The sequence below is a fragment of the Colobus angolensis genome, unplaced genomic scaffold (genome assembly GCF_000951035.1).
Source record: "Colobus angolensis palliatus isolate OR3802 unplaced genomic scaffold, Cang.pa_1.0 Scaffold434, whole genome shotgun sequence".
In the NCBI taxonomy this organism is placed as follows: Eukaryota; Metazoa; Chordata; class Mammalia; order Primates; family Cercopithecidae; genus Colobus; species Colobus angolensis.
This window is the reverse complement of record NW_012117755.1, coordinates 2,350,359-2,374,755: the sequence shown is the minus strand read 5'-3', so window position 1 is coordinate 2,374,755 and position 24,397 is coordinate 2,350,359. Positions and strand designations below refer to the sequence as shown.

The window sequence follows — 24,397 nt, the reverse complement described above, 5'->3', positions numbered from 1 at the left end:
AAGGAATGCCTAGAATGCTCTTCTGGCTTCTCCAAAAGCTACACAGACCTGTGAAGGAGGTCTGCAGATTCCAAACATTCAGTGAAGTGAGAGGATGCTTTTTCCTTCTTTGGAGTCTATATACTTATTCTCAGTGATTCCCTCAAAGTCTCTACTTTTGACTTCAGAGAGATGAAGGAGAAGGAGCTGTCCCTTACCAAAAACACTGCACTCCCTCAAAGCTTACTATCCCTTCCAATCTGAGTCTTTTTAACCTTGCCTGGGACACGGAGTACAGAGGAGGTTGGAAATTGCTTGGAATACAGATAATACCACTGTTGCTTTAGAGTAAACCCTGTGGGGAAGTGGCTGGTCTCGATTGCTGGCAGCTTGTTTTAGAACGTGGAATAGCACCATTTCCCCTCAGATTCTGACCTTAGAATGAATTGTGGAAGAAGAAAACTTCTAGTATAGGTATCCTTTATTTGTTTAAATGTTCCAAGCTGATTTAATTCATTGGGTCTAGATTTTGAGGGTCTATCTCATCTTTTTCTCTCTTTCTACTCTGCAAATCATTGCCTCCATTACTATTTGACTCCAGATGATTTTGCATAGTGTTCTGAATACTTTTAGTTAAGTAAAATCTTGCTAAAATCTGATTACATTTGAAAAACCTAGACACATTGGCAAAGCTTTTAAATATTTTCAACTTTCATCTAGAAACAGACAATTTCAAGGAGAAGAAAACTCCAAACCCCCCAAACAAACAAAAATTTAAGGAGCAGGGAAAAGTAATATAAAAACAAAAAAATAGTTTGCTAAGAATGATGGTTTCCAGCTGCATCCATGTCCCTACAAAGGATGCAAACTCATCCTTTTTTATGGCTGCATAGTATTCCATGGTGTATATGTGCCACATTTTCTTAATCCAGTCTGTCACACATGGACATTTGGGTTGATTCCAAGTCTTTGCTATTGTGAATAGTGCCGCAATAAACATACGTGTGCATGTGTCTTTGTAGTAGAATAATTTATAATCCTTTGGGTATATACCCAGTAGTGGGATGGCTGGGTCATATGGTACATCTAGTTCTAGATCCTTGAGGAATTGCCATACTGTTTTCCATAATGGTTGAATTAGTTTACAATCCCACCAACAGTGTAAAAGTGTTCCTATTTCTCCACATCCTCTCCAACACCTGTTGTTTCCTGATTTTTTAATGATGGCCATTCTAACTGGTGTGAGATGGTATCTCATTGTGGTTTTGATTTGCATTTCTCTGATGGCCAGTGATGATGAGCATTTTTTCATGTGTCTGTTGGCTGTATGAATGTCTTCTTTTGAGAAATGTCTGTTCATATCCTCTCCCCACTTTTTGATGGGGTTGTTTGTTTTTTTCTTGTATATTTGTTTGAGTTCTTTGTAGATTCTGGATATTAGCCCTTTGTCAGATGAGTAGATTACAAAAATTTTCTCCCATTCTGTAGGTTGCCTGTTCACTCTGATGGTAGTTTCTTTTGCTGTGCAGAAGCTCTTTAGTTTAATGAGATCCCATTTGTCAATTTTGGCTTTTGCTGCCGTTGCTTTTGGTGTTTTAGACATGAAGTCCTTGCCCATGCCTATGTCCTGAATGGTACTACCTAGATTTTCTTCTAGGGTTTTTATGGTATTAGGTCTAACATTTAAGTCTCTAATCCATCTTGAATTAATCTTCGTATAAGGAGTAAGGAAAGGATCCAGTTTCAGCTTTCTACTTATGGCTAGCCAATTTTCCCAGCACCATTTATTAAATAGGGAATCCTTTCCCCATTTCTTCTTTCTCTCAGGTTTGTCAAAGATCAGATGGCTGTAGATGTGTGGTATTATTTCTGAGGACTCTGTTCTGTTCCATTGGTCTATATCTCTGTTTTGGTACCAGTACCATGCTGTTTTGGTTACTGTAGCCTTGTAGTATAGTTTGAAGTCAGGTAGCGTGACGCCTCCAGCTTTGTCCTTTTAACTTAGGATGTTCTCACTCATAGGTGGGAACTGAACAATGAGATCACTTGGACTCGGGAAGGGGAACATCACACACTGGGGCCTATCATGGGGAGAGGGGAGGGGGGAGGGATTGCATTGGGGAGTTATACATGATATAAATGATGAATTGATGGGTGCTGACGAGTTGATGGGTGCAGCACACCAACATGGCACAAGTATACATATGTAACAAACCTGCACGTTATGCACATGTACCCTAGAACTTAAAGTAAAATAAAAATAAATAAAAAAATAAAATAAAAAAATAAAAAAAAAATAACACTCAAGTTTAGAAAATTCTAAATCAAACACTCCCCTCTTTTCAAATATCTCTCAAATTATTTACTTGCATATTTTTTCTATCAAGAATATCCAGCAAAGAGGAGAGATGTGCTTATTCATTATAGTTGAGATTTATATGTATTACTGGGTTCAAACTCTATAAACATTGTATGCTTATTTTCTTCATTTATTATTCAACTATATCTCTGTAGGTCATTAGTTACTCTTTAAAAACTAGATTTTTTAAAGATCCTAGTAATAAGATATATAGGGGTACCCTATATTTCACCATTATTGTGTTATTAGGAATTTTGTTTGCTTTCATTTTTTATTATAATAAATAACCCTACAATAAACACATTTGCTTATACATTTTGAATCACATATCTGCTGGAGTAAGAAGGAAAAGTTAACAATGGGAATCCTAAGAATCCAGGTACACATTGTTGAATTTCTGTCAAGGTTGGTACTCAGAACACTCATAAACTCCCACCAACAGTTAGAAAATACTTGTCTCACTACACTTTACCATTATTAAGCATTATAATTTATATACCTGATAAAACACATAAAAAGCTTGTCATAGATACTTTAAGCATTCTATTAATAGGAAAGTTGGAAACGTTGTTTGTCCTTTATTTAGTTTCTACTGTCAATTATCTGCAATGTCTGTTGCCCATTTTTCCTGTGTTTTCTTAAGGGCTTTTTTCACATTATCTGAAACATAGATTGAGAATATGTTTCCAGCTTCCTTTTTGCCTTTTAGTAGTTTTTTTCTAAATAAAATTTAACAGTTTATTTCTTTGATATTATGTTCACTGATAGTATCCTTAAAATTGTGGCCATTTTACCATTGATCAGATATTCTCACTTATTCTTGATCCTTACTCTTTCATTTGTTAAAAAAGAACACCCAAATATTTAATCCATCTTAAGTTTATATAGTGCTGTTTCTAACCTTCAAGAGATTTTCAGAAATTGATATTTTTTCCCCCAGCACCATCTCTTCTGAATTGATTTATGGTGCTTTCTTCATTATATTTTAAGTTTCTGCTTGTTGACCTACTGTAGATTTTTGTGACAGTAATACACTATGTCAATTATTGCAGCTTTAAAATATGTTTAATTTCTGGTAGGTTAACCCGCTCTCCCACTTTAGTTACTCTAACTCATGTAATGTATCATTCGGTCAAATTATAAAATAATTCTCACTGAAAATTTTTAAATGGATTGCGTTATAAGTTAATTTGTGAAGAATTACTGTCTTTCCAATATAATTCTGCTAAATTTTCTATATTTACAGTGTTTTTGAACACAGAATATCTGGGACTCAATGGTGTGCTATAAATAATCAAGTACATTTTCTAATTAACCTTTAGCATCAATTTGAAAGACAGCATCTTGCATGCGATTTTATGGATATTAACCATATACTAATTTAGAAAACTCTTAAGAACTCTCAGAATAAATCATCACTTAAACAGTAAAAGCTTTGGCTAAGCTTTTTGCTATCTTTCTTTTTACACAATATTTGTGGAAAACTTTTTTTCCAGTGATTTAATTTCTTTAAAAATACAGCATCTTTTAAATATGAAAACATTTGGTAGTCATTTCTTATCTAGATTTGTTTTTTTATACTTTGAAATATAAAAAAGATGGTGACAAAATCCCATTGGGACCTTGTTATAATCTACTTTTCCAAGCCCATGTGTTTTCTGAAATTTCAAAAGCCTCGATTTGAAGTTTTAAAAGCTGCAATTTGAATTTATGTATTCAGATGATTGCAGAACAGCAAAGAAACACAGTTAGCATTTCCAGGCTTGTCTCTTGACAGAACGGTTTAAACGTGCTTTATATTGGCATTCATCACATGAAGTGTTATTTCTTTGTTTACCTACTTGCTTAATGCTTATGGTAGGATTTATTCAGACAAGTGGTAGTAATAATAATGAATGGGATATTTAACATTACCCATCTGCAAATAAGTGCTAAATATTTTACTTTTAGAAGCATTTCAATACATTTAGACATTTAGCTTTTTTTTTTCTTTTAAAGAATGGCTTCTGTTTGAAATATTGGCTCTGTTACTATTTACATTACAAATGTTCCTAATGAAATTAAAGGAAGCACATATTATGATGGTAATAGATTTGCATAATCAGAAAGGAGGCGCTACTCATGTGTTGCTAAATTCAATGAATTTAACATTCACTCTTAATGAACATTTTCTGTAGGGCTACTCTTATGGTAAGATGAATACACTGCCAAATCACATGGCATGAGTTTGGTGGGAGATCTAACAAGTGTTTCAGGCAAAGTGCTAGTTTCACAGTTGAATCTCTTTTAATATTCCATACATCTTTTGGATTGCCTTTTATATGCTTTCAGTGGAGAAACCGAAGTTCCAGAGACTGATACACCATATATCCAAAGGTGACTATCCCATTTTCCAAATGAGAAGTCTCTCTCTCCAAGTTTTTTGATCACCTTTAACATAGAAACTTTAGGAAATGGAGATATAATTATCACCTGTTTACATATAATGCTTAATTCATTACTTTGCTTGTGTGTACTACTTTAAAATTATATAGTACAAAATATTACATCATTCGATCACATTTCTTCATTCATATTTCATGCAACAATTTTGTTCAGATTCTTCACAGGCACCTTCAACATTGAAATTTGCATCCTCATGGATGCATTTGTTGTTGCCTAACTCAGTTTTCCAGAGGGTATCATCTTTACTTACATCCATGTGGCCTGAGGTACAGTACTGCTGAATTTAGAAGTAATGTTTCACTAGGAATTTTATTCCAAGCCACAAGCACACATTTATATAACAGAATACAGTTTTATGTTATGTAAAGACAGCTTTATCTTTTTCCTGTGCCATATGTCCATGAGCTACACCATGTAACCACTTAATGAGTTACTTTTAACAGTATTCTTTCCATAGCTTGTTTACAATGGCATCCAACTCTTGCAATTGTGATGTCATACCACCAAAGTCAATCCCTAAACTGTGTTAAGTTTATTTTCTCCCACTGTTTTTTTTTTTTTTCCCCTCCTCTATCAGGTTACTTCTACAAGCCTCCAAAATAAGCATAAATTGAGAATAAGTCAAGGCAATACATCTTTCCCAGACAGTACTTTGTTGTTTTGATTGAAGTAAAATAAATGACCATCTTGTAATTTGAGAAAATTTAGAAGGATTCAAGCATAAGTTTACTCTTTCCAAGGGAAAACCAAAACAAAACATTCATTTGTAGGCACACCTAGTAACCTTCTCAGGCCATACCCTCCGTAGGTCATTATCGGAATCAGAACCCAAGCATCAACTTTATTTTTAAGCCAACATGTCTACCATACCTGGTTGGTGCTTGAGTTATACAATTAGACATTTGTTCATTTTCCCTAAAGTTTGTGTCTTGTGGGAATGAAGTGCTCCTGAGGGGGATAATATGTCAAGATTTCTCAGTCATTTATGCCTCACTATTAGGGAAATGATCAGCAACTTTGGGTAGATGTGGAAAATCATGAGGGAAAACCTGAAGGTTAGCAATGTGAATACCTGTATGGAAAGTAAGTCCAAATCTAAATGCTGCCAGTTATCAGCTGAGTATGTGAACACGAGTGAGTTACTTAATGTCTTTAGCCCTCAGTTTCCTCATCTTAAAATTAGAACAATGAACACTTTATAATGTGGTTGTGAGGATTAAATTTTTTTCTCAGAAACCCAAGATTTAGCCTAGTGCTTCACTAACGGCAGTCAAAACAATGATAGAGAACATAAAAGGAGGTATAAAAAAGGGAAAATATGGATACAGAACTTTCTATTTTAATCCTAGAATTGTGTCTAAGCCCATGTGCTTACATAGATAAAAGTATTTATAAAACATTATGAGTACACAGTGGAACTACTCAAAATCGAACTTTCGATGAGCCACCTGACAACTTTATTTCTCTCTACTGACAAACTACCTTGACAAATTTTGCTGGGGAAAAAACAATGGAGAATTAATGTCAATGTATGAGTAAAAGTGCCACCAGATGAGACTACTTCTAGGTGAAGCATATATGTAATCACAATGTAACAGTCATTTATTGAGGGTTTACTAGTGTCCAGTGATATGGCCGTGAATATCGGCAGCAATCCCTGTCTCATGGACCTTACATTTGATTGGGATGAAGGGGAGGCAGACAGTAAACAAGATAAAGAAAGAAAATCTATAGATTGTAATATAGTAAGTGCTACAGAGGAAAAAAATGAAGCATGGAAAAGGGATGGAAATATTGAGGGGAAGATGGGGAGCAGTTATGATTTTATAAAGGGTGATCATAGAAGGCTCCATGGAGAAGGAGACATTTGAGTAAAGTCCTCATGGTACGGACTGGATAGCTGCTCATTAGACAAGTTTACTCATTTCTCTTAATCGTGCAGCTAGCTGTCATTTTCCAGTCTCCCTCGCCATTAGTGTGGCTACATGACTGAGTTCGAGCCAATGGAGTGTTAGCAAAAGTGATGCTCATGAATATGAAGCCTGGCTCATAACCCCACCTCCACTAACCACCACCACCATATGTAATATTCCTTGTTTTTTTTTTTTTTTCAGTCTAATGTACAAGAGCACAGTGATTTTGAAATCCATATGTTAAAGACATCAGAGCCACAAAAGCGAAGTACCCTGGGTCCCCCTGATTCACCATTTGGAGGAAAGCTATTTGTTGACGAGAGAACTTTTGCAAAGTTTGCATGAATGGAAACTTTGTTATGTTAAGCCACTGAGGTGTGGGTTTTTACTTTTTATAGCAGCTTTAATGAAGATAGGTAATACGGAAATAAACAAGTGAGCGGAGCAAGCCATGCAACTATTGTGGGAAATAACGCCCTAAGCAGAGAAAACAAGTACAAAGATCTTGAGGAAGGCATGTAGTAAGAATGTCCTAAAAACAAAGAAGTGAACAAGAAGTTTGGAAATGGAATGAGGAAAGGAGAGTACTAGATGTGGCCAAAAAGCCTTCTATTCAGAGATTCTATCTAGAATCTCAAGGCTTTTATAATCCCTATCCCACATCGAATTCAGTTTTTGGATAAAAAGAAATTATAGAGTAATATGTTTGGGAAATCTCTGAGCTGTGTTCTCCAATGCTACTTTAATAGATCCAATCAACTAACTGAGCCCCAGGACTTCCACCTAGATTTTTGTGTGTGCTGTCTACACAGTTGCTGAAACAGGCTTCAGGGAAATCTGAGGATGCTTTGGATCTTCATCTATAAGAGGCAGAGTTACATCACCTATCAGTAAAGCCTGTCACAAAGCCATTATCATCTGATGGAAAATGCAGTTAAGAGGGTATAACTTCAAACTGTTTTTTTCCGATTTCAACCCCAGTTCAGTTTTTCCCTTCCCAGATATTCAAACACCATCGTCTTCCTGCCTAAACCTGCTCCTCTGTCAAGTTCAATGGATGACTCCACCAGCTCCCAGTTTTTTTTTTTTTTTTTTTTTTTAAACTTGAGATGGAGTCTCACCCTGTTGCCAGGCTGAAGTGCAATGGCATGATCGCAGCTCACTACAACCTCCACCTCGCGAGTTCAAGCGATTCCCCTGCCTCAGCCTCCCAAGCAACTGGTACTACAGGCATGTGCCAACACGCCTGGCTTTTTTTTTTTCTTTTGGATTTTAGTAGAGACGGGGTTTCACCATGTTGGCCGGGATGGTCTTGATCTCCTGACCTCGTGATCTGCCGGCCTTGGCCTCCCAAAGCGCTGGGATTATAGGCGTGAGCCACTGCACTTGGCCAGCTCCCACTTTTTAAAGCTGCAAATCTGTAAGTCATCCTTGATTCTTCTCTCTCCCTCACTCCCAGAGCGTATCAATAAGCATGTCGTCATTAAGTCCACTTGAGAAATCTCTCTTGAATCTGCCCACTTCTCTCCATCCTCCTGTCACTGTCTCCTTCTCTCCTTCTCATTCTGATTTCAACTTTTATTTTAGATCCAGGGTGTATATGTACAGGTTGTTACCTGAGTATGTTGTGTGATGCCAAGATTTAGGGTAAAAATGATCCCACCACACAGGTAGTGAGCATAGTACCCAATAGATAGTTTTTCAACCGTTGTCCCTCTCTTTCCTCCTCCTTCTGGTAGTCCCCAGTGTCTATTGTTTTTATCTTTATAATGAGTACCCAATGTTTAGCTTCTAGCTATCTTCAGTTTCCTGTTCCTGCATTAATTCACTTAGGATAATGACCTCCAGATGCATCCATGTTCCTACAAAAGACACATTTTATTCTTTTTATGACTGTGTAGTATTCCATGGTGTATGTATACCACATTTATTTTATTCAGTCCACCACTGGTGGGTACCTAGGTTGATTCCATGTCTTTGTTACTGTATAGTGCTGTGATGAACATGTGAGTACATGTGTCTTTTTGGTAGAAAGATTTGTGTTCTTTTAAATATATACCCAGTAACAAGAGTGCTGGGCTGAATGGAAGCTCTCTTTTAAGTTCTTTGAGAAATTTTCAAACTGCTCTCCACAGGGCCTAAACTAATTTACAGTCCCATTAACAGTATATAAGCATTCCCTTTTCTCTGAAGCCTCACCAGCATCTGTTGTTTTTGACTTTTTAATAATAGCCATTCTGCTCTGACTTCTAACAGCTTCTCTGAGACTGCTTTCTAATTAGCTCCTGCCTCCTACCTTGTCTTCTTCTTATCCATTCTTTACATTTGAGAATAAGAGATCTTTCTAAAATATGTTGCTGATCATGTCCTCATATACTCAACAACTTCCTAGTGCCAATGGGATAAAACATAACTTCTCTAACATGAGTCAAAAAGCCCTTTGTGATCTGGTCTCTACTTCTATTTCTTCATCTCTCTTTGCACTGTGTAGTTCATGGAACAACTTACTCTTCCAAATCAGGATTTAACATACAATGTTCCCTCTGCCTGGGATGTCCTTCCATACCTCTTCATCTACGTAGGTCCAGGTTGACCTTTCTGATCTCAGGTTAGACATCACTTCCTCTACAAAGCTTTCCTTGATTAATTAGACATCCCCAACCCAAGAATAGGTCATAGGTCCTGTTATGTAGTCCCATAGGCCCTCATAATGTTTCTATCACAGGAAATACTGTAATCTCCCATGTTCATCAAAATATTGCAGATTTTCTCTCTATTGTTATCACACCCTATCCTCAGTACTTAGCATATAGTATTTGTTTAGTTCCTATATTAATAATCTCCTAATGACATCATCTTAATTGTATATCTCCAAGTAATAACATTATTCATAGTAGTCTGGGGAGATTTTCCATGAAGAACAAAGTGTGTGTGTATGGGAGGCAGGTTCCGTATGAAATTAACTAAATTCAACCAGGGAAAGCTATATACCAAGTGTTTGTAAACTATGGCTTATGAGCCAAGTTGTGCTCACCACCTGTTTTTGTAAATAAAGTTTTATTGGAACAGAGCTACACTCATTCATTTACATATTGTCTATGATTACTTTCATGTTACAATAGCAAAGTTGAGTAGTTGCAGCAAAGATTGAATGGCCCACAAAGCCAAAAACATTTATTATCTGGCACTTTACTCAAGTTTACCACCATCTGCTATGTGATAAATCTCTTTTCTTAAACACCTACTAGGGAATTAAAGATATGAGAATTCTGACATAAGAAAATCTGTATAATCTTTATAAATGAGTGGTATGTGAAGTCATGAAAATGTCTATGATAATTAGAACTACTCCTCACCCCTTGAAACAATCATGGGCACCTTACAAAATTCTTATTTCACAGGACAAAAAACTAGACATTGCATCTGATTATAAACATTAATTCTGTTTAAATTTATGAACATTTCCAACTATGAGAAACTATGTCTACTTACCTTAGAATCAAACATGGAAAATAGTCAAAAGACCTATGCCTCTGCCTCACTTTTCTTGTCTTGGCTTTTACATTCCAGTTTCTTTATTTATTTTTTCTCTTTGTTCCTAACCCACAACCAACTTTATCATTTATTTTATACTTTCACCTCCTTTTTTGTTACCCAGTTTTTTTTTCCCTCTAGGCTTCATGGTGATTTTTATTAGTGTGTCTCTATTTCAAATTCCTCGTGGTAATAATTATTTCCACCCCCAGAAAAATGTCATCTATTTTCTCACACTATGTATGTTTCCAGTGGAATATAAATACATTATATAGAGAAGGAAACCCGAAGTTCCCCAGAGAGAGAGAGAGAGAGAGAGAGAGAGAGAGAGAGAGAAAGAAAAGGGAACGTTTTCATCATCACTTTCATCCTGGAGCAGAAAGGCAAAGGGTATTTCCATTTCACTTATTAAAAATCTGCACACAATTGCAGCTAAGTTCTTCAGCAACACAGGTTACTATTCCTTAAAAGAATATAGCCACAGGAAGTACAAAAATAGTTATACTCCCTTAAACAGCATTTCCTTAAATGTGGTCTGGGAAACCCTGGGAGTCCCTGAGACCCATGCAGTGGTTCTGTGAGGTCTGGATTATTTTCATAATAATACTAAGATGTTATTTGACTTTTTCCTCTCTCATTCTCTTATGAGTTTTTCAGAGGCTACATGATGCAAGATATGACAGCACATTCAGTGAAGAAACAGATATAAGAACCAGCTGCCTTCTCTTAAGCTAACTTTTAAAGAGATTTGCAAAAATATAAAACAAGATCCCTCTTCTCACTATATTGTTTCTGTTGTAGAAAATATAGTTTAAAAAGTAAACATTTATTTATTTCAACGTGCAATTTTAAAATGAATTAATAGGTAAATATTTTGAAGAATTATCACTTTTAATTTTAAATATGGCAATCTACATAAACAGAAGCTCTTTGGAATGCTGAATAACTTTTAAGAGTATGAAGGAGATGCTATGACAAAAAGTTTAATAACCAAATAATCATTGTAGAACAACTGAACATCCACGGTTTAGCTCATATGGTAACTCAAAAAAGTTTGAGATGGAGTCTCGCTCTGTCACCAGGCTGGAGTGCAGTGGTGCGATCTCGGTTCATTGCAACCTCCGCCTCCCGTGTTCAAGTAATTCTTCTGCTTCTGCCTCCCAAGTAGCTGGGACTACAGGCGCCCACCACCACTCCTGGGTTTTTTTTTTTTTGTATTTTTAGTAGAGATGGGGTTTCACCATGTCTGCCAGGATGGTCTTGATCTCTTGACCTCGTGATCCGCCTGCCTTGGCCTCCCAAAGTGCTGGGATTACAGGCGTGAGCCACTGTGCCCGGCCAAGATAATTTTTTTGGAGAAAAATAATATGTCCTTGTCACCGGGCATAAGTAATGACAGCTTATCATGCACATCAAATTTGTCATTATAAATACCTCAGACAAGTAAATAATCCAATATAAAATGAAATTTGAAATAATCCATTAGGTCTGAAGAAATCCACCACAAACATTCCAGTTGGAGTTCAGAAATTTGCCAATGAATTTATTAGAGACAGAGGAAGGTGAATAACGTAGGCCAATCACTTATGAGGGTCAAGTTTTAGAGTTAATGAACTGCCTAAATATTTACTGGGAATCTCTGTGATATGCTAGGCTAAGTAGGGCACCTTCAAATGATATACACACTGCTCACTTACAGATTATATTTCACTGAGGCAAGCTTGCCGGTCATTAATTTACTGTTTTTATTATCAACAAATATTTGAGCATCTACCACATACCAGGTACTGATTTTGCTACGTTAGTTAACTTTTACATGCTACAGGTAGTTAACAAAACGTTGGCAGGCTAGTCAGTGATACAGATACATGAATGGGTTTCTTTAAAAATTTTTTTTTTTTTTTTTAATTTGTTGAGATGAAGTCTCGCTCTGTCACCCAGGCTGGAGTGCAGTGGTGAGATCTCGGTTCACTGCAACCTCCACCTCCTGGGTTCAGACGATTGTCCTGCCTCAGCCTCCGAGTAGCTGGGATTAAAATGCGATAAGCATTGAAGTGTAGCTATGCATTCACCAAACATTTATTACACATCTACTAAGTGCCAGGCACTATACTATTTTTGCTGGATATTCAGGAGTGAACAAAATAGATCCAGTTCATACACCTAGCTTATGGTGTCATGGGTGGTATCAACACTAAACCACTAATCATACAAAAGAGTTTAATGCAAACCATACATATATAAAGAAAGAAATTAAGATTGTTATAAGAGTACTCCTTTTTTACAAACTTTCACTTTCAGAACTTTTATAGATATGTTGATCCTAAAGGCAAATATGCATCAAATTTTACTTTCCATGAAGAAATGGGGTCAGTGGGCAGCTCTAGTTAATACAGTTTTTGGTATCATGTCTAACTTTAGACTAAGGTGTGTCTCCTCTATATTTTTGAAATGTTTTCTAAACATTATTAATCTCATGACATGTCGTAAGTACAAAAGCAAAGCAAACTTGTTGAGAGCCCTGGGAAAACACAGAAAAGAAGTAATAATAACAATAATAATCAAGTTCATCAACATTTAGAATTTTCTCAAAGGGCTTAACTGAATATCTATTGGTCTTTTGAGTGGAGACATAGGGTCTAAGAACAAAAGCACTTATAGTCATTTGGAATGTAACCTGTTTCTAAGAAGAGCAGTGGATCTTACTAAGATTGAAAAGGGTGTGGTGGTTTTAACAGTGAGTCCCTCTGAGTAAGCAACACTGAAATTGAGCCCTGAAAACTATATATTAGCTGGAATACAGATGGTAAAAGACAAAGGAACTAGCTTTTATTAAGGTAGAAAAATACTTAGCAATTCAGAGGAATTGAAACTAGACCAGCGTGGCTAAGGTTTAGAGAGAAAAATGGAGAGTTGCAGGAGATAAGTCCAGAGAAATGGACAGGTAATATCTTCTACTACATTATCTCTGGGCATTAAAATTTGATTCTGCATGAACTTTATTAGTGTATTATTTCTTTTACATCCATATCAATTACTAAATTCATTAAAAATTTGGTACAAGGTACAGATGAACTTAGGGAGTCTACCTAATAGATTACACTCCAGATTGGTTTTGACCCATGAAGTAGACCACTTCACTTAGCTAAGCATACATTTAAAAAATACTAGAATCCAAAGGGTATCCCCAAGGATTTCTTTTTTAAACAGACCTAGCCATGTACAATAGAGTCAAGGCAGTGTAAACTAAAATATATGTTCTCTGGTTCTTAGATCAATAGGACATACAGCAGACTGACATAGCATTTAGGAGAAAATTTCTCTGGATGTTTATGAAAACCAAAGGGAGTTTCTTTTTCTCCACTGGGAGCTGACCATCATTACCTTCCAGCTGAATATATGAGAGAATTGTGTTCCCATTCTGAGAGAATTAATAGTTGCTAAGAAAATGCCACACAATTTATTTGCTATATGACTTAACAGAAAAAGCATAATGAAAATGAGAGTAAAATAAAAGGCTAGAAAAATATCAGGGAGAAAAATAAGATTACCTTGTGAGGCATCAAGCATAAATAGCTAAACCTTAAATACAGTGGATAATGAGGAACATTGAGATACCAATATTTTTTAAAACTTTTATATTTATTTTGAGACAGGGTCTCCTGGACTGTGGTGGCATGATTATAGCTCACTGTAACCTCGAACTCCTGGGATCAAGAAATTCTCCCAACTCAGCCTCCTGAGTATCTAGGACTACAGGCTTGCACCACCACAGTCGGCTACATTTTTAATTTTATGTAGAGATGGTATGTTGCTATGTGCCCAAGCTGGTCTTGAACTCCTGGCCTCAAGCAATCCTCTTGCCTTGGCCTCCCAAAGCACTGAGATTATAGGCATGAGCCATGTGCCCAGTCAACTTTTAATTTTCATTTAACAGCTTTATTAAGTATTTAAGATGTACCTGAAGGGTCCATAATTAACAAACAGATCTTCCTTAACTTACTACGATGGTTCGACTTACAATTTTGAAGTTTACCATGGTGCAAAAGCGATACACATTTAGTATAATCCTGGACTTAAGATGGGGTTATATCTGGATATACTCACTATAAATTGAAAACATCATTAATTGAAAATGTACTTTTGACTCATAACATTTTCAATTTATGATGGGTTTATCAGGACATAACCCCATCCTAAGGTGAGGGGCATCTGTATACAATGTGATGAACTGGGATATAAGCATACAACCATGAAGCCATCTCCATAATCAAGGTAACAACTATATGCATCAACTCCAAAAGCTTGCTCATGCCCCTTCATTTTTCCTTTCTTCTTCTTCACTTTCTCCTTCTCCTTCTTCTTCTTATGGTAGGCACACTTAAGACCTACCCTCTTACTAATAATTTAAGTGCACAGTACAGGCATTATATTGTACAGCAGATCTTTAGAACTTATTTATATTATATAACTGAAACCTTACACTCATTAACAGCAACTCCCAGTTCCCCCTTCGCCCAGTCCCTGGTAACTACCATTCTACTCTCTGGTTCTATGAGTTTGACTATCTCAGACACCTCATATAAATGGAATCATTCAGTGTTTGCCCTTTGGTGACTGGCTTATTTCACTTAGCATAATGTCTTCCAGGTTCATATATATTGTCAAATATGGCAGGACATCCTTCCCTTTTTAGGCCAAATAATATTCCCTGTATGCATAGACCACCTTTTCTTTATCCATGCATTATTCCATGCACAGCTATGCTGTTTTGATATCTTGGCTATTGTGAATGATGCTTCAGAAAAGATGAGAGTTCAGATATCTTTTTGAGATTCTGGTTTTAATTCTTTGGGATATACACCCAGGAGTGATGTTGCTGGATCGTATGGTAGTTCTGTTTTTAACTTTTTGAAGAACCTTTCTACTGTGTTCTATAGCAGCTGCATCATTTTCTATTACCACCAATGGTGTACTAGTGTTCTGATTTCCTCACATCCTCAACAACATTTCTTATCTTTTGTTTTTGTTTCATTTTCATAATAGCCATCCTAACAGGGGTAAGATGATAGTGGTCCTCTCACAGAGGTTTTGATTTGCATTTCCCTGATGATTAGTGATGCTGAGCACCTTTTCATATACCTGTTGGCCATGTGTATGTCTTCTTTGGAGAAATATATATTCAAATATTTTAAAAATCAAGTTATTTGCTTTTTTCCTGTTGAGTTGTATAACAATAAGTTCTGTTTCTATACACTAACAATAAGCTACCCAATAATAAGCTTTCCTTCTATTGGATTGTCTTGTCACCTTTGTCATATATTGATTGACCATAAATATAAGGATTTATTGCTGGACTATCAAATCTCTTCCATTGTTGACATTAGGAGTGCAGTGAACAGGTTCAACAACAAAAAAAATAAAAATACGAATAGGTTTGTTTCATAAATTTATAGGCGATCTATAAGCCTGTCCTTATGATAGTACCACACTGTCTTCATCACTGCAGTTTTACATCAAGATTTGAAATCAGGTAATGTCCTGATTTCAAAGTCCTCTAACTTTTATTCTTCTTTTTCACAATTGTTTTGGCTATTTGGTACATTTTAATTTTCATATAAATTGTGGGATCAGTTTTTCAATTTGTGCCAGAAAGCCTGCTAAGATATTGATGGAGATGGCATTAAATCTATAGAACAATTTGGGGAGAATCGCCACCTTATCAGTATTGAGTCTTCCAATTCATGAACATGGAATATGTTCCCATTTATTTAGATTTTTAATTTCTCTCAGCAACGTATTACAGTTTTCAGAGTACAGGTTTCGTACTTATATTTTAAAATTAGTGACCCTTTAATCTATTTTATGCTACAAAGAATGAAATTATTTATCATTTTCATTTTTTTTTATTGCTAGTACACGGGAATGTAATTTATTTTTGTATATTGATTATCTTGCAAGCTTCCTGAACTTATTAGTTCTAGCAGTTATTTTGTGGATATCATATTTTTCTACATACGGTATTGTGTTATTTGTGAATAAAGAGAGTTTCATTTCTTCTTCTACACTGTGGATGCCTTGGATTCCTATCTTTCTCCTGGACCTGGAATTTTGTGTTGCAAAATTTTAAATTACTAAATCAGTTTCTGTATTTGTGTTAGGTCTATTCATATTTCTATTTTTTTCTTGAATCAATTTTGGTCATTTATGTCTTTCTAAGAATTTTTTCATTTAATATATTTTGCAGAAATAGTTGACAAAGTTTTTCATGTTATTACATTCTAGTCTTTCTAATTTCTGTAGGGTTGGTAGTAATTACCCCTTTTTCCTTTATTATTTTGGTAATTTTTTTTCTTTTTTTGGTCAGTCTAGCTAAAGCTTTTCCATGTAAAAAATATTTTCAAAGATTAATGTATGGTTTCATTGATTTTTCTTCTTCTTCTTCTTTCTATTTTATTGACTTCTGCTCTAATCCCCCATTATTTCCTTCCTTATGCTTCCTTAGAGTTTACTGTGTTCTTCTTTTTCTAGTTTCTTACGGTGAAAGCTTGAGTTAGTGATTTGAGAATTTTATTCTTTTCTAAAATAGGCATTTAAAAATAGAAGTTTCCCTGTAAGCACTGTTTTCATGACATCCTATAAATCTTGACATGTTGTGCTTTCATTTTTATTCAGTTCAAAATATTTTATAATTTCCTATGTGATTTATTTTTTAACCCATGGATTTAGAAGTTGTTGAATTTCAAAATATTTTGATATCTTCCAAATTTCCTTCTGTTGAATTCTAATTTAATTCTGACATATTAAGAGAACATAATTTTTATGAATTCAAACCTTTTAAGTGTATTGAGATTAGTTTTTTGACCTAGCATAGAATCTGTCCCAGAGAAAATTTCATGCGTACTTTAAAATAATATGTATTCTGCTTTCATGTGGTGGCGTCTCCTATGAATGTTAGTTAAGTCAACTTGGTTGACAGTGTTGGTGAATTCTTCTATATTGTTGCTATTTTTCTGTCTAATTGGTCTGCCAGCTATTGAGAGTAGGGTTTGAAGTCTCCAATAATTATTGTTGAATTGTCTAGTTCTTCTTCGAATTCTGTCAATTTCTGCATCATAGAATTTGGGACTTTCCTATTAATTATTTATGTTTATAATTGTTATATTTTCTGCTTAATTGACCCCTTCTATAATTAAAAATGTCCTTGTTTTTCTCTTGTTACATATTTTATCTTAAAGTCTATTTTGTCTGATATTAGTATTGTCACCTCATTTTCATATGGAAACAATTTGCATAGTACATCTTTTTTCTTTCAAATTATATGGTTTTTGGCTCTAATACATTTCTCTTTTAAACAAATTATGGTTGGATATTTTAAATACTCCTGCCTGAAATCTCTGCGTGTAATTGGAGTGCTTAGTTCACTCCCATTTACTATAACTATTGATATGTAGAGTATCCCATATCCACAATGCTTGGGACTGGAAGTGTTTTGGATTTTGGATTTCTTTAGATTTTGAAATATTTGCATATACCTAATATCTTAGAGATAGGATCCAAGTTTAAACATACATACATTTATACATCTTGTACATATAACCTGGAGGTAATTTTATAAAGTATTTTAAATAATGTGCATGAAACAAAGTTTTTGCTGTGTTTTGACTGTGACTCATTACAGGTCAGGTGTGAAATTTTCCACTTGTGGAATTATATCAACCTTCAGAAAGTTTCAGATTTTAGAGCATTTCAAATTTCAGATTTTTAAAAGGGAATTCTCAATTTTTGCTTGCATTTACATGTGCCATATTGTATTTTTTCACATCTTATTCGTGTCTTTTTTGTTCCTGTTTCTCCTTTATTGCACTGTCTTGTTATTTTTAGTGTATAATTTTAAATTTTGTTTTTAACTATTTATTTTCTTAGTGCTTGCTCTAAAGATTGATTACATATGCATCTTGATTTATCATAATTTACTTAAGTGCAAACTAATTTAACGCAGTAAAATTTAGAAATTTTTCTCTGCTAAGCTCCATTTTTGCTCCTCTTGCTTTTTGCTATTATTTTCATAATATTACATCTATATATGTTATAAACATGATAACACAATATTATAATTTTTATGCAATCTTAGGTCTTTCAAAGAAGTTAATAGAAGAAAAATATACATCTATATTTGTACAGTCTTTTATATCTATCTCTATATTTATCAGTTCTGTGATTCTTTATCTCTTCATTTGGATTCGAGTTACTGAATATCACTTCTTTTCAACCTGAATGACTTTAGTTTTTCTTGTAAGTCAGGTCATCTAGCAAGAAATATTCTCATTCTCAACTTGGTAATATCTTTATTTTACCTATATTTTTGAAGGATAGTTTTATATGGGATTCTTGATTGGCAATTTTGTGTTCTCCGAGAACTTTGAATATATCATCCCAATACCTCTGTCCTCTATTGGTTAAGATAAATTAACTATCAATCATGTGTTCCCTATACATGATGAGTCATTTTTTTCTGGTTGTTTTAAAGACTTTTCCACTTGTCTTTCAATAATTTCGTTAGAAATTATTTCTATAGTTTGACTCTTATGTTTTAGGGTATTTGTCTCTTTGTGTTTATTCTATTTGGGGTTTATTGAGCTTCACCATATTTGTGAAGTGTTTGACCATTATTTCTTCAAATAATTTTTCTGTCTCTTTAACATTCTCTTTTTTTCTGGGACTCTCGTAACATCTACATTGATATGCTCAATATTTTGACACAAATCTATGACTCATGTTCATTTCTTTATACTGTTCTATCTCTGATGTTCAGATTGGATAATTTTTATTTATCTATTTTCAAATTTGCTGATTTTTTTTTCTGCCTTACTATCTACTCTTGAGCCCCATTCATGATTTTTTAAATTTTGGTTATTCTACTTTCCAATTCTAGAATTTTCATTTGGTTCTTTTTTATAGTGTGTATCTTTTAGTTGAGATTCTCTATTTGTAGTTATTGTTACCATACTTTCATTTAATTATTTAAACATGCTTTTTTTTAGTTGTTTGAAGGTATTTATAGTAGGAGCCTTTAAGCTTCTATCTGCCAATACCTGGGCCAATTCAGAGACAACTTTTATTGACTGCTTTTCCCCATGAGAATGGGTCACAGTTCCCTGTCTCTTTGAATGTATCATAAATTTTTCTTGAAACTTTGACATTTTAAATAATATATTAAAGTAGCTCCAAATTGATGTTCCTTCTTATGCCCAGCAATTTTTAAACTGAAGTTTTAATAACTTGCCTAGATGAAATCTGTGGAATCTGTTTCCCCACAGTGTGTGGCTGTTGATATTCTTTCTCTGTCAAACAGCAGAAACAAACTTTATGCCTAGTTTCCTAGAGGTAAGCATAGCTTAATTTGCATTAGTCAAAAGTTGGCCAGCAGTTGATCTTAAATGCCTCAAGCCAGTAAGACTTCCAAATTTTGCTAAAGGTTCTTTGTATGTGTTAAAGGGTATATTCAACATGCAGGCACGTTTTAAGTTTTCATAAAGGAGACACAAGGAGTCCTTACTGAGGCCCATTATGGCTGCCTCATTTTGCAGATATGCTGGTTAAATTAAATTTCCGGCCATTCTGTCAGTCAGTTACCGGCTCCAATCAAGACTGCAACTTTAGGCCAGCTGGGTTGCCATTCTGCCTTTATGTTTGCCACCTGGATCTCCACTGTTACTGACAGAGCTTCTGGACATGGAGTTTTAAACTTCTGCTTCAAATAAAATCAGTCCCTGTGGTGATGAAGCTGCTGATTTCCACGGCTTGTTCTACCTTGATAGAACTATCATGCTTGACCAAGCTGGGAGTAGGGAGTGGGGGCAATACAGGCAAATACACCACAGATTCATATTGTTCACATATAAAGTTTAGTACTTTTTATAAATAATCACTTTTTAATTTAGCATATGCCATTGGTTGATATCCAGGGTCACAAAATGTTTTGTCCAGTATGTCCCATTTTATTGATTCTTGGGGAGATTTATCAAGCTACTCACTTTATCATCCCCAGAAGTCATGTACCCAGACACTAACTTCTAAGCACCTACTCATGTGCTAGGCATAGAACTAGCCAATTTATTTACATTATCTTTTACTCTGACAACATCTCTATAAATATGTATTATTATCTTTATTTTTGAATTAGTAAAATGAAGCTCAGATAATTTAAGTAGCTGGTGCAAGAGAAAAAAGAACAAATTAAAAATATAAACACAAAGATACCATGTTACCTACTTCCAAAGGTAATAAACACGAGTGGGAAGATAGGTGATTATCACCCAGCATTTAGTTGCCAGGTTTATTTAATGGCCAACCTAAAGTCCAATTACTCTGATTTTCTACTGTCTAGTATAAAGGCTAATTAGCAAGAAAACACCAAATAAATCAGTAGGAGAAACAAACTGCTTTTGTCATGGATAGACTCTAATCATTAAAAAACAATCATTATATTGGTTCATAAAGTTAGAATTTGATTCACACATGTAATTCTAATAAAATCCAGGGTCCCATATGACCCATATTCGTTAAAGAGTTACACCAACAGAGACTTAGCCCAGCAAAAATAGATCATTGAAATATAATTATAATCTCAATTTACATTTTAAAAGTAATATAGGGAACTCATCTACAAGTTACAGAACATTCCAGAACTTTTATTTCTTCTCCTCCTCACTTTTTTTATACCCATCTAGTTCTTCACAATCTTTCAACCTCTGAAACACTCCACAAACCGTATCCACATTCAGAGATTCTTTTGTTATCTTTATGGGGTAGATAAACCTTGCTTTTGTAGATCCTTTCCTTTTACACAATCATCATTTTTCCTTATGTACTCTCCAAATTCCACACCACTTAAAATATATAGGATGAATGGATAAAGAAAATGTGTTACATATACACTATGGGATATTATTCAGCCATAAAAAGGATGAAATCCTGTCATTTGCAGCAAGGTGGATAGAACTAGAGGTAATTATTTTCAATAAAGTAAACCAGGGACTGAAAGACAAATATTATGTGTTTTCACTCATATGTGGGAGCTAAAAACATGGATCTCATGAAAGTAGACACTACCTTGGTGGTTACCACAGATCAGGAATGGGAGTAGAGAGAGGGGACAAAGGGGGAAAATAACATAAATTTACTTATTACCACTGAACTGTATACTTAAAAATGGTAAAGGTATATTTACTTTTTATATAGAGGTATATTTTACCTCAATAAAATTAAATTTGAAAAATTCAGGCCAATCACATTGGCTCATACCTGTAATCCCAGCACTCTGGGAGGCTGAGGTGGATGAATCACTTGACTTCAGGAGTTCGAGATCAGGTGGGCAACATAGTGAAACCCTGTCTCTACCAAAGAAAAAAAAAAAAAGAAAAATAGCTGGGTGTAGTAGCCTGTGTCTGTGGTCCCAGCTACTCAGGAGGCTGAGGTTGGAGGATTGCTTGAACTTGGGAGGTCAAGGCTGCAGTGAACTGTAATGATGCCGCTGCATTCCAGCCTGAGTGACAGAGCCAGACCCCCATCTCAAAAAAGAAAGCTCATAAAAGGATATCAAATACAGTACTTTTCCTTAGACATAAGAGGAAGCACATATCTGAGAAGACACAGGCTTGAAGCTGTTAAATTGGCAAAGAATCATAAACGTAGTGGGGAACATTCACTTGCTTATTTGTCCTACCCTGCCATCATTAGCTGCTTTGTTCACATAGCTAGATATGGTCATATGTAACAATAAGGGAAAAGGCACAGATTTGGGTCTAAATCATTGACTTTTAGTTCTCAATCCTTCTATAACTTTGGTTACTCCTGGACATGTATCTTAAGTTTTTTAGCTTAATGTGATAATTTGTAAAATGGACATAAGAATGCTGCCATGCTTTGCTTATCGTCTCGAAGAGTCAGGTGAGATGATGGACATAGAAAATCTCCATAACTGAGACATTGTGACAATTAAGTGGGAAACATCTGTAAAACTCTTATCAAAGTCTCATTCACAGAGTAAATACACAAAACTCAGTGTCATTAATACCGGCTCTTATAACTTCCAAATGTATAGTTTGGGTACATGAATAGATAGTGATACCACCCACAGTAGATTCTGGGGAGGAATATAACATGTTGAGTTTTGGATATGCTGACTTTGAGATGGCTTTGAGACATAGAAAAGGAAATGCTCCATTTGAAGCTAGAGATGTAGGTCTAATCTGAAACTATATATTGGGCCATATATTAGACTTAGGCTATAAAATGAAATTGGTGACTTTGGTAGAGACGGCTTAGCTGCTTACCCCATGATCCATTCCACTAAATTTTGAGTGCCCATTGCAGTTTGGAACTGTCATGAGAATAAATTCTGGCCAATGATATATAAGCTAAAGTGTTGTGTAGATCTTCCATGAAGTCCCTTTAAAAGGGTAGCGGTATCCCCTTTTTGTCTACTGCCTACATCTTGCAGCCTTTGAAAAGCAGTTGTGATGGATAGAGAGCTGACAGTCATCTTGATCCATGAGTGTAAGGACCTCACCAAAGGATGGCAGATCTGTGAGACAGAAGGGATCTGGGTCTTCGACATCATAGAGCAATGATACTAACCTTGGACTACCTACTGGCAGATTCCTTCTACATGAAGATGAATATATTTCTACTTTGTTTCAGTTACTATAATTCTTTTTTAATCTCCCTAGATATCATTCTAATTGATACAGTGAAAGCTACATTTGTTGCTATGGATAACAATCAGGGAAACTATAGAATGAGAAGAAGGGAGGGTTCAGAACATGTCCCAGATAAACGTCAGGATGTAAGGGGCAGGTAAAGCAAGGAGTGCCATCAATATAGTAAGGAATTACATAGAGAGGTAAGAATAAATTCAGATAAGAGTAGCGACTTGGAAGATAAGATAGGACCAAGTGCTAATATAGAAAGTGTTCAGTTAATGGCACATGGCCTACAGATAATAGGACTAAGATATGTCCAGTGGATTGAACTACAAGAAGTCATTGGTGTTATTGGCAATAATGGTTTCTGAGCAGTGGTTTGGATTAAAAGCAAAAAAACAGAAGAGAGGAGAGGGAAATGTGATAATAGAGAATGTGTGTTTAAGTAACAGTGACTATGAAGAAGATTCAAATGGGAGTAATAACCAGAAAGGGGAAGTAAGAGACATTTGTTAACTCTGGTTACCCAGAATCTGAACACCCTGATTATGTGGGACAAAATCCCCAAATAAGAATGGAATCTGATGGAGGAAGTTCAGTTTTTGAATCTGGAATGAGTGACAGAATTATAAGGCACTATCTAGAATTCCTTCCAGTAGCAATGACATTCTTCATCCAGTGTCTGCAGTGGTAGAGTGGTCCATGGCAACATTTATATCCAGTGTATGGGGGCCAGACGTCATGGCACATACCTATAATCTCAGCACTATGGGAGGCTAAGATGAGTGGATTACTTGAGTCCAAGAGTTTGAGATCCAACGTAGGGTATGATTTGGACTATAGTTCTTGGAGTTGAGCCTCTTTTTTGGGTTCTGCCCATTTTGAGCTGGTTTTCTATCCCTTTGCTTAGGAATGGGAACAGGTCTGTATCTTTCTCCTAAAGTTCATTTCTGCTTATATCAACAAAAACTGGTTTCTGCTATTCACAGCTACAAACCCTGACAAGTACAGTAGAATGCATTTGGAAAGAAATGTTTGAATATAGGTGTGTTGTAATCTAGGAGCTAAAAACATTCACCTGATCAGGGATAGCGAGGCCGTAGAAAAAGGGTAAAGATACGCTTGTGCTTGTGTGCATTCAGGAGAGAGAATAATTAACTGGTGCAAGGTTCCTGTGAAATAAGAGATAAGGCTTTCTGCTGAATATAAGAATTGTTATATATTCACCATCACAATGGTAAGTGATAAATTGTTAGATTGGCAGCTTACACAAATATAGGACTTTCATTTTACAAAACAATTTAAAAAACATTTATCATAGCAGAAAGAGAGAAAATAAAATATTTTAATTAAAATCAACCTTTGTAAAAAGAAATCACATTATGGGGGGGCGGAGCAAGATGGCCGAATAGGAACAGCTCCAGTCTCCAACTCCCAGCGCGAAGGACACAGAAGACCGG

General features: G+C 35.3%; 1 protein-coding gene across 1 annotated transcript in view; it reads right to left on the bottom strand.

Moving 5' to 3' along the window:
- The window catches only part of DMD (dystrophin), a 2,170,472-nt gene that overhangs the window by 827,755 nt on the left and 1,318,320 nt on the right, over positions 1 to 24,397 (bottom strand). The gene's annotated exons all lie outside the window — the stretch shown is intronic.